General features: G+C 39.1%; 1 protein-coding gene across 3 annotated transcripts in view; it reads right to left on the reverse strand.

Annotated features, from left to right (window-relative positions):
* The window catches only part of daam2 (dishevelled associated activator of morphogenesis 2), a 127,562-nt gene extending 112,558 nt beyond the window's left edge, over window positions 1–15,004 (reverse strand). For all 3 annotated transcript variants that reach the window (XM_028437373.1, XM_028437374.1, XM_028437370.1), the window contains exon 1: window positions 14,823–15,004. The gene's annotated coding sequence lies outside the window, so the exon portion shown is untranslated. The remainder of the gene's footprint in view (window positions 1–14,822) is intronic.
* Window positions 15,005–15,635: the final 631 nt, after the last annotated feature.

Consider the following 15,635-nt stretch of genomic DNA (forward strand, 5'->3'; position numbering starts at 1 on the left):
TAAATTCAGGTCATAAAAAGGTGAATGTGAAGAAACTCTGGAGTGTTTGCATACAAGCCTATTTAAAAAAACAAAAAAATAAATAAATCCACATGCAATTAACCTGAGCTTCTGTTTACCTTTTTTTTTTAATTCTTAGATTACCCTGCTACCCTGTCAAACAGGAATAAATGGGTCTGAAAATGGATGGATGGATTAATTCTTAGATTAAAATTACCTTTGCTCCTTCAGGATTTTCACACAGACACACATTTTACTGCACTTTTTATTGAGCCGACATGTCAGTAAACTTCCCAACTTCGGGATGAATGAAGAATCTATCTATTATTTAAAACAAAGTATCATCAAGTTTATGGAGGAGACAAAGCCATGTAGCATGTGTTTGGGAGGAACCAGTTTCATGTTTCTAATTAATGCGATCTCAAAAACAGGGTGAGCAAGTTTCCCTGAACACATCAGCATATACATAAACAAGGCACCTAGATACAGACGCGACCCAAAAACAATATCTCCCCAGTAACTGGGGTCATTCCACTCTCTCCCACTGGCTCCTGTTATTGTTTACCCTCACACTTCCTGAATGCTGATGGTAGATACTCCGAGTTTATACAAGCACAAGGAGGAGTTAAAAATAGCGCAATGCAACGTTGCTGCTCCTGTACAGCAGCAAATTAGAGAGCAGTGCATAGATTGGCGATGTTTGGGGTCATCTGAAGTTCACATGTAATATTTACCACAAGGGAGCGATAGAGTGCACGTCAGGAGTTTGAACGGTAGAGCTGGGACGATACCCTTTTGTCCCAATTCGATTTAAATCCCTATTCTTGGATGCGGATTAGATTTAAATTGCAATTCTGATTTTACAAGTATTGCGATCCTACAGTGACAATTATCACGATTTTTTCCGTGTCCAATCACATAAGTTGAATCCTAAACTTCTAGAAATATGTCACTGTTCCAAAAAAACATTTAGTCATTTGCTCATTTATCATTATTTGTTCAGTGATTTATTATTATTTATACTGAAATAAATAAAATAAAACCTCCATCAGAAAGGAGGTAAACAACATGTACAAAAAAAAACAAACTCATTTGTACATAACTTTTTGAAGTTAGTCAACTGGAACTTTTAATGTTCATCAAGCTCGTGCTTTGGAGTGTCTAGGTTTTTGTGTAGGAACAAGAGCTGGTCAACATGCTGGTAGTTAGGCTTAGTCACAATACATTGCAGTGTGAAGATCAGCCTAATTTTTCTGTCCGAGCCACAGTTAAAATATCTCTTTTTGCCCTCATACTAACGACAGAATAAATGTTTGTGTGGAAAAGCCTGATTTTATTAACGTCTTACGTTCAGAAATGATCAACGCACATTAGTCGTCATCATCATCATCATCAATGTTACACTTATTTACTCTGTAGTGTGATCAAAATGTGGCTTTACGTTGGACACAGTGTTAAAATAGTTGACCAACGTGGACACCATTCTGACGTCTGTCAAAGTTCCTTTTCACAAGCTGCAGCTGACGTGCACACCACGGCATACAGCTGACGCAGCAGCCACTATCCTTCCGAGGAAAGGAGTGGACAATAAGGATAAAAATATTATTAAATGTAACACATTTTGTCCCGTCTAAAAGTGGTAAATTTGAAGTTATTAGAAATGCTGATGGTCAGTATTTTTGGCGTACATGTGTAGCTTGGAGGAGCTGTGCGTGTAGCGGGGCTATGATGAACAGGGCTGGGTCCGCTTCATCTGACATAACGCACGTAGCCACCTTAACTGGCTTAATTACCTGGGTAAGTTTATTCAATATCCCATCCAGGGTCCATTGGTCTGCTGCTGAGTGTCTTATCTTTCTCTAGCTTTATGTCCGAATGGTGACGGACAAGATGAGCAGTAATGTTCGTTGTTTTACGCAATACGCTACTTGTCCGGAGCAGAGTTTAACACAGCTTTGGTCATTTCTAAATCAGTTTGCCTGGAATAAATCAAAAGTATGTCCATACTTTTGATTTAAATCTTACAGGTGCAGGTTTAATCACAGTTGTTAATTTGTTTGCTAAAGGGAAATCTCAGCTGCTGCAATTCTTCTTCGTGCTGCAAGTCTTCCTCTGTTTGCACTCACTTGTTGGTGAATTACCGCCACCCAGTGGTCGTCCACGAAAATGTTTAAAAAACAAAAATCGATACTGGAAAGCAGAATTTATTTCCGACCCTTATTAAATGGCTTCCTCTACAACTGCACACCTATGACGAGGGAAGAAATCTACAGGAGTGCCTGAGTTTTGCATTTGAATTAAAGGAGGAGCTGCAATAATGTACCATTGGCACACACCGGGACTACCCTAAAGCAGAGGTACTCAATGTGTGGTTCAGGAACTAAAGGGAGGGTGGCAGACCAGTCTTCAGTGGGTTACGAAAGCCTAACCCGGGGTTTCCACTGGATACGTCTCCGCTGCGCCACGGCGCCGATCCGGTATTTCACCGCTGTCCGCCGTCCGGTAATTCACACCGGTTGCGTTTGGAGTGCGCCGCGGCGCGCTCCGGTTGAACGACTGTGACGTCACGAGACAGATCAGTTCTCACGATATTTATATAATTGCGTGAGAACGCAGTTAAATGTATATGTTATAAACGCAACAATAAACAGACAAACAGGTCAGTGTTCCTAACGAAGGAGAACAAGAAGGTTGGACTCTGGGTTTGTCACAGACACATTTTTTAGCAACATCCAACAGAGACGAGATAAAACTGCACCAGTAAAACATAAACTAAATCAAAGTTGCTGCAGTTTACAGTGTAGTTACAGTACGAAAGGAATCAATATAGTGGATGTGAATTTGTTTTTACACATTATGACGTTTTGGTGATGTATTTACTTGAAATATAATCTGAAGTGTTTGATTTTGAAACGTAACCCGATATTTTATTGCAGAGTACGTGCTTAATTTCCTGTTTAGCTTCATATGCTCCGTGCTGATTGATGCGTCGTGCTCCGGTGTCCGCCAGAAATAGAAGTCCTGTGTATATCTGGCGCAGGGCACCGGACTACCGCATCTGGGAAGGAGCTGACACGCACCGCAGCGGACCCGGTGGAAATTAAAATGGAAACCTATCAGCTCCGGTGACGTTCCGCAGCGGAGCCGCATCCAGTGGAAATTGGGGGTAAGGATGAAAATTAATGAAAAGAAAAAAAAAACTTTTAAATAAAATTCTGTATTCACAGCATTTTTTACATACCTTTTAATGTACCTAATTAAGATCATTACGATACCCAATTAAATTAGATTTGATCATCAGTATGAAAGTAACATTTTTAATAGTTTTTTGAATTAAAAGTCACAACTTGGTTGAAGGCAAGTCTTTTAGAGTGAGAGAATTTTTTTCGCATTTGACATTCTATTGTTCTCACATATCTTAGCTTGAACTATTGTTTTGGTTTGCGTGAAGGTGTAATAATAGGAATGGTTTGTCAAACGGAACCATTGCAGCCGATACAGTGGTTCTCAAACTTTTTCTGTTACTGTTCTTTTCAAAAGTTAAATATTTCAGGGCCCCCTGTTGCAACAAAATGCGTTAAAAGGTAGCTTTAATTGAAAAAGGTAAAAATAAAAATGAAAAAAAAATGGTGAATAATCTTCTTCAAAACTTGCAAAAGTAAAGTGAAATGTGCAATCACATATTTTACAACAGTAATAATAAATGTATCATTACTAAAAAAAAAATAAATAAAAAATAAGCCAGAGCACTAATAGACCGAACGACTTTCAACAGCTCATTTGAAGTGCACCGCCAGTACCAAACCTGTGTGAGATCAGACTGCTCTTCACATGGATAAAAGCCAAAGGCCCCATTTCAACAACCCTCTCCAAAAACAGTCCTCCATTCATTCCCCAACCCTCTGAATGCTTTGGTTGTGTTGGCAACCTCTGTTTGTCACAGAGTTTTTTTTAAAAGGATGAAGGATGTGTGGCTCAGGTCCACCACTCAGCTCCGCCTGTTTAGTTACTCAATAGCAAACACAGAAAGTTTTCTGAAGCATGACCCACATCTGATCATTCATCTCCAAGCTCAAACACGTCAACCCAACAGTTAGCTCAGATGATGCATCAGAGCCTGAGATAAGTTTAGCAGAATGTGGTAAAGGGCCTTCCACAATGAAGCATTCAGCTGAAAACCTTTGAAGAGAACTCTGAAGTCATCACATGTGTCTTAACAAATCCAACAGAAGAATAATGTACAATTTTGAGGGTCAAGGTTTCAAAATGTTCCGTCTTGTCAAAGCGTTTTGCGTCCCTGGGGAAAATTTGCCTGATGATGTATAAAACTCAACATTTACCATCTATAGCCAGATACCTTCTAAATAGGGATGCACATGAATGAAAATTTGAGGCCGAAGCTGAATAAAATATAAACGCTTGGCCGAATACCAAATATCGAATGCGGTTGTTAAGTTTTTCACTATTTTTTTTAATAGTGCATAAATAGCCTAGAATACATTTTTAGACGTGTTTTTTTTTTAAAGAAAGTAAATGTTTATTGAATATATGACATTTTTTAAATATTCCAGTAGCCTTTGCTTTTCAAAAAAGCACAACAAAGTTTTTCATTTATATTAGCCCTTCAAATAAAACAAAACATGCATTCCAAAAAAAAAGCTCAAGTACATTAAAGGGGAGGTATGATGAAAAAATAACTTTATAATGGTTTTGATATTGTGATATACATCCCTTTAGCCTCATTCAGAGGGACAAAGTTGAAAAAGTTCTGTTTCCTCCCTCCCATGTTATTCCACATTTTGTAAAAAGTCAGCTTTAAACGGGCGAGTTGGATTTTGCCCACGTTGGCAGGTGACGTCACCTAGCACGCCTCCTAGAATGTGAGCTCCTCCCTCTCCAACTATCTTACAGCTAAAACAAACACTGCGGTTCAATATAGAATATATATTATACTTTATTGCCATATATGTAAATGCAAACTGCACTACTGGACACCCAAACTGCACTACTTTTTCTGCTGCCAATAATGTTGGAAGTCACTGCTTGGAGCCACGAACCCATTGTTTACACACATCAGCTGTTAGCACTCTGTGCTAATGCTACACCAGTCTATGCAGCGAGACCCGGTGTAGTGTAAGGAGGAAACGAAAGGGATGTTTACGAATTCGTGGCTCACAGCGCTAACAACGGACTTTTGTGGAGTTGGACGGTTTCCAGCTTTTACGTGGTGACGGATGACGGAGAGCGGTAAAGAAAGAGTCTGGCTGTGTTTGTGTGCGGAAAAGAGGAGTTGCTGCTGATCTGGTTCTGCAGCAACTAGCACACACTTTTCTGACTCAAAATCACTGCACGTTGTTTGATTGCGTCATTGCGTCACACGCTACTATTCGGCCTTGCTTTTAACTCACTAAACCAAAGGCCAAATGTGGCTTTTTTTGCAATATTCGGCCACCGAATATATTCGGCCGAATATTCGTTGCATCCCTACTTCCAAACTCTGAAGGAAAATCTGGATACACCAGGCAAACTATAAGTTTATCGGTGGAATTGTAAATCTGAAATGGAAAGCAATGTCTGTTCATCCCATGAATCAGTAAACATATTGATAATAGATGAAACCATGCTTTGCACAAATAACCCTTCAAATGTAATTCTTTATAGTATATACTGAGCACTGAGATGTTCTTTAACCATACAGCAATCCTTAGGCCTGATATCTATCTTTAATGTTCTTTAATGCCCTTGCCTGAATTATCTTCTAACCTAAGTGTAACATTAAGATCTACATACTGTATAGCACCTACTGTACTGTATATACCAGTTTCTTAGCCAGAAATAACATGATATGCGTCGTTGAGTACCGCAATAACTAAAGAGTAAATTGTGACCAAAAGAAAGAATTATGCTACCACTAGAGGTTGTTGAGACAAGAAGCCCCCCGAACAGTGGTATGCCTTGGTGTCTACAAGCCCCGCGGACCCCAAGGGAAAACCGGCTCCAGAGAGCGGGACACTCTCACGGACATTTCAGAGATTTTCCCACAATCAAACACAAACAGAGCAGAAAAGGGCAGTTATAAGGACACATGTCAACCAAAAGACAGAGGGAGGGAAAGGGTGAAACAAGTTATGGTTACAATAACAATACCCAAGGAAGTGTATGCTAAGCCATATCTCAAATCAAAGAGGCCCCTCAAGTCAAGTGTAATCTACAAACACTGTCCAGTAAAGCTTATTATTAGATAAGACTTGAAATTCAACAGTCTTTCGAAGGGTTTTAACCTGCACCTAACCTCAAATAGAAAAATGAAACCTTGAGGCTTGGAATGGCCCAAACTAACATAGTTCATTGGTAAATTACCTCATTAAGGTAATCTCTTGTGAGCCCCATCTACTACTACAAATACCATCTGTTACGCATTAAACAGGGAGCAAGGCCACGAGGACATCTGGACTGTAACTAAAAGGAAGAATATTTCTCAAAACATGACAACGCAGAATATAAACATGAGAAATCAATGCCTCTTTGTCACATTGGCAACAAAAGCAAAGTTAGAAATTGAGATGGGATCATTTAGCTTTAAACCAAATCAAGATAATGCAATCTTTAAACATAATCTATTTCCAAGAAGGTCAGGTTGTTTTCACAGCAATTGTAAAAAAAATTGGACCACACTAGTTCAAAGAATGGCAAACACACAAAAAGGCCTCCTATACCCCAAGTGGTGCTGTCATAATATCATCTTTGGGTAGAAAGCCAACTCCTCATCTCAGAAGAATGATAAGTAACAGAAGTGTTATCAAAGTTATGGACTCAGGCTTGCACTGGAGTCCTGATCCTTGCATGTCAATGTACTTCTTCAACTATCTTCACTGCTACAGGAAATCAGGATGAAACCATGTACTTTACAAGGAAAAATAAAATGTAATGGCTCCAACCAATCCATGACTTATTCCTCCATGTGATTGCAAGATCTGATGGTTACATCTTGAGTAAATGTGGCATGCATGCCTTCCGTCTTCAAACTTCCTTTTATAGAAATGGGCCTGTCAGTGGGATATCATGGCTAATATAAATAAGAAGCTGGAATGCAGAAGAGGAAAAAATAAACATCAACGCTGCTCCGTTATCTATACCCAGCTGTGCTGTTTAGGGGACAATCCTTGGAGATGAAGTCACGCTAACTTAGTGTTGCTGTTAAAATAAGATCTCTTGTAGCTTGGGAAGAGTGTCATGTCTTTACAAAATGCAAATAACCATGTCCCACATCTCTAACCTTTACTTTTCCACAATGTGCCAAATGTAATGACGGTAAAATGTCCCAAAGTGATAGTGACATAGCACCTGAGCAACCAAGGTAAATTTAGATTTTACCAGCTTGGAATCAAGAAGCAAATGGTGGAGAACCATCTCCTGGTGCTGCTATTCAATACAATAATTTTGGATCCTAAGTAAATATGAGATGTGTAGGTGAGGTGAGACCTGCAGCCAAAGAGAGCCCTGAGCCTGACGCACAGATGGAGGATTGATGATCGATTCCATATGTGCTCCAGATCCCAAGTGAAAGAACAGCTTTGTGCTCAGGGAGGGAGCACACGCTCAAGTCCCAAGTGGACTCCCCTCCCCTTCTTTCCCCTCCATCTACTGACCAAACCTATCAGGGCCATTTCTCGGTAGCTATGTGTAACACTAGACAAGCGCAAGGGAAAGGAGCAAGAGGTTCGGATGGTCGTCTCAACCTACCCGACTTCAGCCTATTTTGACGGGAGCTAATTACCTGTGACTACATGGAGACAGAGGAGCGAAACAGCCCCTGCTTTGAGTTAGATGTCTGGGAGGTTAAGGGGAGGGGGGCGTAAAGGGTGAGAGGGACTGATGCTAGGACCACGGAGGGAGAACTATTTGGAGGAGGAACCTGTCATACAGTGAAGAAATATTAGGATATTCTTCACCCCTATTACCCCCAGTTCTAAATCACTTCCACTCAAGAGGCTTATCTGATGAGAGCACCTGCTCCCTGTGTGTCTGTCCTTGATAGGACGAAGGATACATTATTCCACTATAAAAGCAAAATACTACATTTTTGTGGTTCTAATACTCCCTTCTATCAAAAAACAATACCTTCTAAACTCAGAAGTGAAAATAGATCAAATTGATACAAATAATGTACTGTAATTAGGTCGTAAATTGATGGTGCTACCGTTTCCGTTTACCGTGCAGAATGATGCAGAACTTTAAAGGGGCAGTACTGTGAAAAATTCACTTTATAATGGTTTTGCTACAGTGATATACATTCCTGTTTCCTCCCTCCCTTGCTATTCCACATTTTGTAAAAAGTCAGCTATAAACGGGCGAGCTGGATTTTTCTTGCGTTGTGAAGTCACAACGTGGAAACTCCTCCTACTGACAATCCTGATACCAATACCGATATTGATCTGATTTTTTTTTTAATAAAAAAATAATAATTACTTATTTTGCAGTGTGGAATGTTAGAAAAGGCTTGATCAAGTGATATTACTCAAACAAAGAACAATAGTCAGCAACAGCAGGTATGATAAAAACTGACCAATTTATTATTAACCAATTGGTTACATAAATGTTAACCTTTAACATAAAATCTACAGTTGAATAAAATAAAGAAAAAATGAATTGGGGGGGGGGGGGGAATAAAATAAAATAAATCAGAGAATCCGGAAATTTGAATCCAATATTCATTTTCAGGCTAATATCGGACCAATGTCCGATATCGATATCGGATCGAGACACCCCTAAATAAAATAGCATAATACTAAACCTTTAAAGGAGCTGTGGAACCTTGTTCTCCTCAGAGGTTTATTGTTTGCATTGCTTCAAACTTGAGCAAATCATTTGGCAGGAATGAGTTTGAGCATAGCTGATGAAAATCACAGGAAGTTGGACTACATGAACAGATTGAGGAGGAGGACCAATAACCAAGAAAAAGAATGGCTGGAGGCAGAAAAATGTGCTTCACCCGACAGCAGTTTCCGCCTTCGAGCTGTGATTAGAATCATTTGTTTGAGGTGGTAGGATAGCAACTTTATTTAAAAACATAAACAAAAGAACATATTGTAGAGCTGCTTGCAGAAGGGATGTAAAGAAAAGTAAAGCACCAATTCATGTACAGAATATCGATATCACAACACCCTTTACAGTGTAGTCACCCAAAGCTGATATGATGACTTTAAACTCTTCCAAGAGACACAAATTGACACTATATTTATAGGACTATTACCAATCTTAGTGTATGTAGTTTAAAAAAAAAGGTTTAACCATATTTAGAAATATCTTTTGAACTTCAAAACTGACCATTTTATATTGACTCTTAACTTGTAGACAAGTACATATTTATTGTATTTTTGCATGTACTCCTGCGCCAAGCTACACCTACACCTAAGAATTAAACACATGAGCTTTTAATAAAGGCTGACATGTTGGCTGCAAGGCCAATATTCTGACATTATTTTTCCATATCAAGACGTATTAAGTGCACCAGTCGATGACATGCACATTAAAATGTGCCGTGCATTGAACAACACACTGAGATATGGGAAGGCATTAGTTCCTGGAGCTGAACCAACCATATTCGTGCACCGACCTGAAAAGGATGATTGTGGGCAGAGGGAAATACTGAACCACTGTGAGCGTGAAAAATCTAATCAGGTGAGCAATAAATGGTTACCTAGAGCTATGCATCCTTTATAATTCTGTTTGAACAGATTTTCTGATGCTGTGTGTGCATCACTTCGAGCCTTCAGTTTAAGTAGAAATGACCACCTCGAAGCAATGCCTGAGAATGTGTCTTATTGTGAAAAAACAATAATTATGTTCTTATCGACAAGTTAAAAGAAAGATATTTTGCGGTTTTGTTTGAGTTCAACATGCATCATGACACATGATCGCCATGCATAATTAAAAATAAAGCGCATCACTCGACAGTATAGATTAGAGGTAATCGTGCATTTAGAAAATCAACAATTATTAAACACTTCTTTAATTAAATGTTAGAATTATTAGATTCAATTAGGATATAAGCAATAAAATGTTGCTGCAGGTAATGAGAAGCAAAATTTGCCAATTTCCATGCAGCAGGTGCAGGTCACCTAAAAAAGTATGTTTGTGCCCCAAAATTAACTTCCCTGTTTCACATTCATAGAAAAACAAGGCACGAGCAAGTTGGTGTGGAGCTCATAACCATGTGTAACCCAGCAGTGGGTGAAGAGGAAGAGGCAGGAGGGGCAGAGGGGGCAGTGCAACAGACGCAACACTTTGTCTAGTATCGGATTATGCACTCACAGCTAATTACTCCCAGACTCCTCCGCTCGGAGCCAGAAACTCTTGCATGGATACAGTAAGCCTGCATGCAGCCCGTCTCCTTACCACACAAAGAGAAAACTGGGCCCGATCAGAGCCTGGCACAAGACCTCATGCACGCACTGTGGTCAACCAACGTGCAAGAAAAGAGTCGAGATCAGAGAAGATGATGATGAACTAGTTGCTACAGGTTTTTTTTTGGAAAAACAAGCTTGGTGTTTTTAAATAGACTGCAGAAAAATATTTAGTTTTATTTTAAGGTGTTAGGTTTGTAGATGTGCAGTGATCGGTGCATGGTGTCTATGATTGGAGAAGTCACATTTATCCCTCAAGATTCCCAAATTGGGTCAAATTCCAGATGTGCAAAAATGAGGCTTTTTACAGCTTCAGTTTAACGTACCAGCGTCACAGTTTTGTAACAACCACTAAACCATGATCCCTCATTCAGATCAGTAAATAAACCGCTTGACGTAAACATAAAGTTCAGCAAAATGTAAAAATCCATGACTCTTTCCACTAAAATCAACTCATGCTTTATTTTTGTCTATTTCTGACTAAAACTAAATCCATTTCTAAAGTAATTGATTCCACCACCTGTTGGCAGAATCTGGTACTACAGAAAAGGACATTCTATTTGAACATTTATCCAAATAGCATATTGGATTACGTTACGATAGATGAATTCAACAAAGGGTAAAAACTCAAAATAAAATAAAACTTGAAACTTTTCTTTTGTGTCTAGAGCGTTTACCTTCAGACATTCTATACTTGCATTCACGCCTTCTGTACCTGCTTATCCTGTAACATAAGGCCTGAATCAGTCTCAAGTGGGCCAAACCATTAAAACACTATTATTGTAATTTGTAACCTATTCTTAACACTTCCATGTGCAAACAGTTATATATACATTTAATGTGTAGTGCATGCAATTATAGAGATTTGGAACTGAGCCATGCGTTCAATTACCAAATGCGTAATTGTCAAAATTAGGACATGCGGTCAATTTTTGACCCATCACAACATCAAAGCTAGATCATATAAATAAGAAAAAGATTGGAGAAAACAGAAATTATTCATTAAAACTAATGTTTGTGCAGCACCGTTTTGCTTTTAAGCAGATTCTTTATGTGCAAGTATCCAATTACATCGATTAATGTCAATGTAGGCACAATTTTTGTAAAAAAAAAAAAAATTGCTTAAATTAACCTGGTTTGGTTCAATTGATATCAAACTGGGTTGAATGTAGTCCCCGATAAAAAAAAAGGTTTCATTTATTCATGCAACTTTTTTTCAGGAAATGTGTGTGCTGATCGATGAAAGCGATCAGTAGATGCTTTCCTTATGAAAGAACATCAACACAATTACTAGATGCCTATGAGGAAGACTGACACTTGGCAGTCGAAACATGTCAGGAAAAAAAAGTTGTCTGAATAAATTAAACCTTAACATATTATTTCAAAAAAGAAGACAAATTTAACTTGCTGGAATTATGTTGCAATGCAATTTTCACTTTCAGCAAAATCGTCCCACGGGCTGGAACTACAGTAGATGTTCCGGTGGGCCAGATTCGGCCCACGGTCCTTGAGTTTGACTGTAGGCAGTGCAAGCTCACAACAATAGACATTCCACATTCCCCAGGATTCAACCAGACTTCTTTTTCCAGCTGGACTCCTTTGAACTTTAGTTTTATCTGGACCAAAACATAGAACAATATACAGTATTTATTGGTACATTATCCAACTTGAATTGGCTCCTCCTAAATACTGCACGCTGCACAAGGCTCGAGGCCTAATATGCTGTCACAACTGCCACCAAAACTCTACATTTGTTGCTCTGACCCCTCCACAACACGTCTCACCACATTAAAAGGCCACTGTGGCGACCTTTGTCTCATCCTTCCAAACCCTCTCCACGACCAAATGTTTTGTTACATCCTCGGCACTGTTACTACTGGATGTCAGACTGTAAAAACAAGCAGGTAGCTCGACAAAGATTACATCCTACAACTGTAACAGAGGACCTAAAACCTCTTCAGACAAATCGTCATAACAGCTGCTGTCGTCCGACTCAACGGTGTAAACAAATGTTCCTGTTTTCCATGTGAAATTATACATGTTTAAAGCCAAACTGACGGTGAAGCTTACAGCGTATTAAAAGATCAGTGGATTCCAAATCTCCTCGGAGACGTACATCTGGCTATAAAGCAGGGCTTTATGGTAAATCCATCCATCACCAACATCCATTAACACCAGCCAGTGGGAAGCTTCTATTGACTCCTGCAAAGCACACAATATACTGGAATCCAAGATATTTAAAGACTACATCCAACAGCCTTAAATACACAAATCCTGCAAGGAGGTTATTTACTTTATCAATGGGTTAGCCTGATTAAACTTCATTTCCCCCCAAATCCCTTCACCAATTGTACTTATTCCCATTTTTCTGTCTTTTGTCTAGATATTTTCAAACCATGGATGAATTACCAAGGATTCCTGGCTTTACTTTACAATTACTGACAATCATCGTCTTGATCCAGTCAGAGAAATAATGCATGACATGTAGTGAGACTTTGCAGGCAAAAGCAGTGAGGTTAAGAAGGATGAGGATCTGTTTGCGCTCAGCATAGTGCAGCTATTGTAGAGTCAACCTCTGGCCAAGAGGACCGACTGCTGCATCGCTGCCAGATGTGGGGTTAGATTAAGCAGCTCTCGGTGCCTTCCCAGCCGAGGAAACGATTAGCAGCGTGGGTGGAGGAGTGGATGCCCTCCAGAGTTCAAGAACCTAGGTTTAGACACCTTATTAAAGTCAATGCTGCTGGGTTTATGGGTAAAACGTAGTGTCTTTTGGGCAGCCCAGCTTCTGGTTATATAGCGACATAATATGATAGGTTGATGTCTGCATGGAAAAAAGTTGCAGGGGCCAAATTTAGAATGAGGTGAATGCTGCAAGCTTTAAAAACCGTTATACTACAAAGTACAGAAAATACCTTTGTTTGCACAATGCTAAATTAATTGCTTCCATTTAACCAGAGGTGAAAGAAATGGATTACAAGTTCTCACATTACTGTAATTGAGTTGCTTTTATGGGTACTCTTTTTGAGTAATATTTTTATATTAGTTATTTTACTTGTACTAAGCCTAAGTACATTTTAAAATAAGTAAAGTAATTAGTTACATTTTTACATCCAACCGTTACTTTTATTGTGATTATTTCTTTTTTTTTTTTTTTGCCATTTCATGGTCTCACATTAAACATAATCCATATCAGAGTCAGAATCAGTTTTATTTGCCAAGTACAGTTTTAAGACAGCACAAAAAATTTGATTTTGATTAACAAAGAAACCAGCAACAATAATAATAATATTAATAATAAGTATAAAGGATGAGGGATAAACAAACAATAGATAGAGGATAAATAGATACAGTATATAAATATATACAGTGCTGCAGGTAATATGTGCTTAGTCGTGGCATTTCTCATAAATGTAGCTATACTTACAGCCTGAGAATTGATTTTTTTTTTTTTTAATTATGAATTGAATTCATTGGTGTTATTTATTTTTTCTTATTGTATATTTTGACAAAAAAGTTCCAATTGTGCAAGATTTAATTTCTTCCTTTTTAAGTTTATACGTGAGATGTTTACTGTATGCATGCAAGCTACTTTTTACTTGCACTTGAGTAATTTATGTACGACTTACTTGTACTTGAGTACAGTTTCAATCAAGTAACAGTACTTACAGTACAGTAATTTCAGTTGTTTTACCAGCTCAGATTTTTCATGTATTTATTTATGGCTGTGCACGAAAGTTGAATTTATTTTTGCATTGAACAAACACTGGAATGACACAGCAGAGTTGGCGCCCTCTATGGACAGCCGCTGGTACTTCAATCTACCTGCGGAACACACCAACGTCCTCATTTTCAATAATAATAAAAAAATTTAAAAAAAAAACATCACATTATTTGGACGCTTGATAAAAAATTAAAAAAAAAATCCACCACGAATCACCCGTAAAATTATCATAAACAGAAAATAAAAACGTGAAAATGAGAGTTTTGCACTGGCTCAGACGGAGTCATGCGCAAAATGCATTGCAATTACTGCATGTGTGTCAAATGGCAAGCAACAATGTGAATTCCCTAATGGAAAAAAACCAACGATGTTTTTAATGTCATATTGACGCTTTGAAATGAATGCATCAGCATAGTGGGCATCAGGTGCTGCATCCTAATTGGTTTGTTAAACCGCAGGATGGCCGCACACCTCCGACACGATACACGTACGATAGGATTTTATTTTGAAATCCAAATGATCAACCACAGCAGCAAACACACACACGCACGCACACACACACACACACACACACACACACACACACACACACACACACACAGTTCGGGGTTCTTATCCTAAAGACCGCAGATGGAAACCTGGTTTTTACAATCCCGATGCATTCCCACTATGAACGACTAAAACTGGGAACTCACCAGTCAGATCGGTGGGGGAGAACCAGCAGCTCGCTATTAATAATAACGGTAAAGATGATGGTAATGATGATAATCCTCTGTTGATGTCAGCCACTGGAGACCAAAGCAGAAAGCGGTGGCTGGGTGAGGAGAGCCGATGGCCCGTGTGTGGGCAGCTCAGAGCCGTTCATTCAGCTGAGCTGTGGAGGCGATGAGAGTCTGACAACAGCAGCACCACGCCTCCCTCTTAAAGCTGCCGCACTGTGTCTGTAGTAGGGTCTGTACTAATGTCTGTAGGGTCTAAACTAGTGTATGCAGGGTCTAAACTAGCGTCTGTAGGGTCTAAACTAGTGTCTGTACTAGTGTCTGTAGGGTCTAAACTAGTGTCTGTAGGGTCTAAACTAGTGTTTGTAGGGTCTAAACTAGTGTCTGTACTAGTGTCTGTAGGGTCTAAACTAGTGTCTGTACTGGTGTCTGTAGGGTCTAAACTACTGTCTGTACTGGTGTCTGTAGGGTCTAAACTAGTGTCTGTAGGGTCTAAACTAGTGTTTGTAGGGTCTAAACTAGTGTCTGTACTGGTGTCTGTAGGGTCTAAACTAGTGTTTGTAGGGTCTAAACTAGTGTCTGTAGGGTCTAAACTAGTGTTTGTAGGGTCTAAACTAGTGTCTGTACTAGTGTCTGTAGGGTCTAAACTAGTGTCTGTGCTAGTGTCTGTAGGGTCTAAACTAGTGTCTGTAGGGTCTAAACTAGTGTCTGTACTAGTGTATGCAGGGTCTAAATTAGTGTCTGTACTAGTGTCTGTAGGGTCTAAACTAGTGTCTGTACTAGTGTCTG

The sequence above is a fragment of the Gouania willdenowi genome, chromosome 22, assembly GCF_900634775.1.
Source record: "Gouania willdenowi chromosome 22, fGouWil2.1, whole genome shotgun sequence".
Classification (NCBI taxonomy): Eukaryota; Metazoa; Chordata; class Actinopteri; order Blenniiformes; family Gobiesocidae; genus Gouania; species Gouania willdenowi.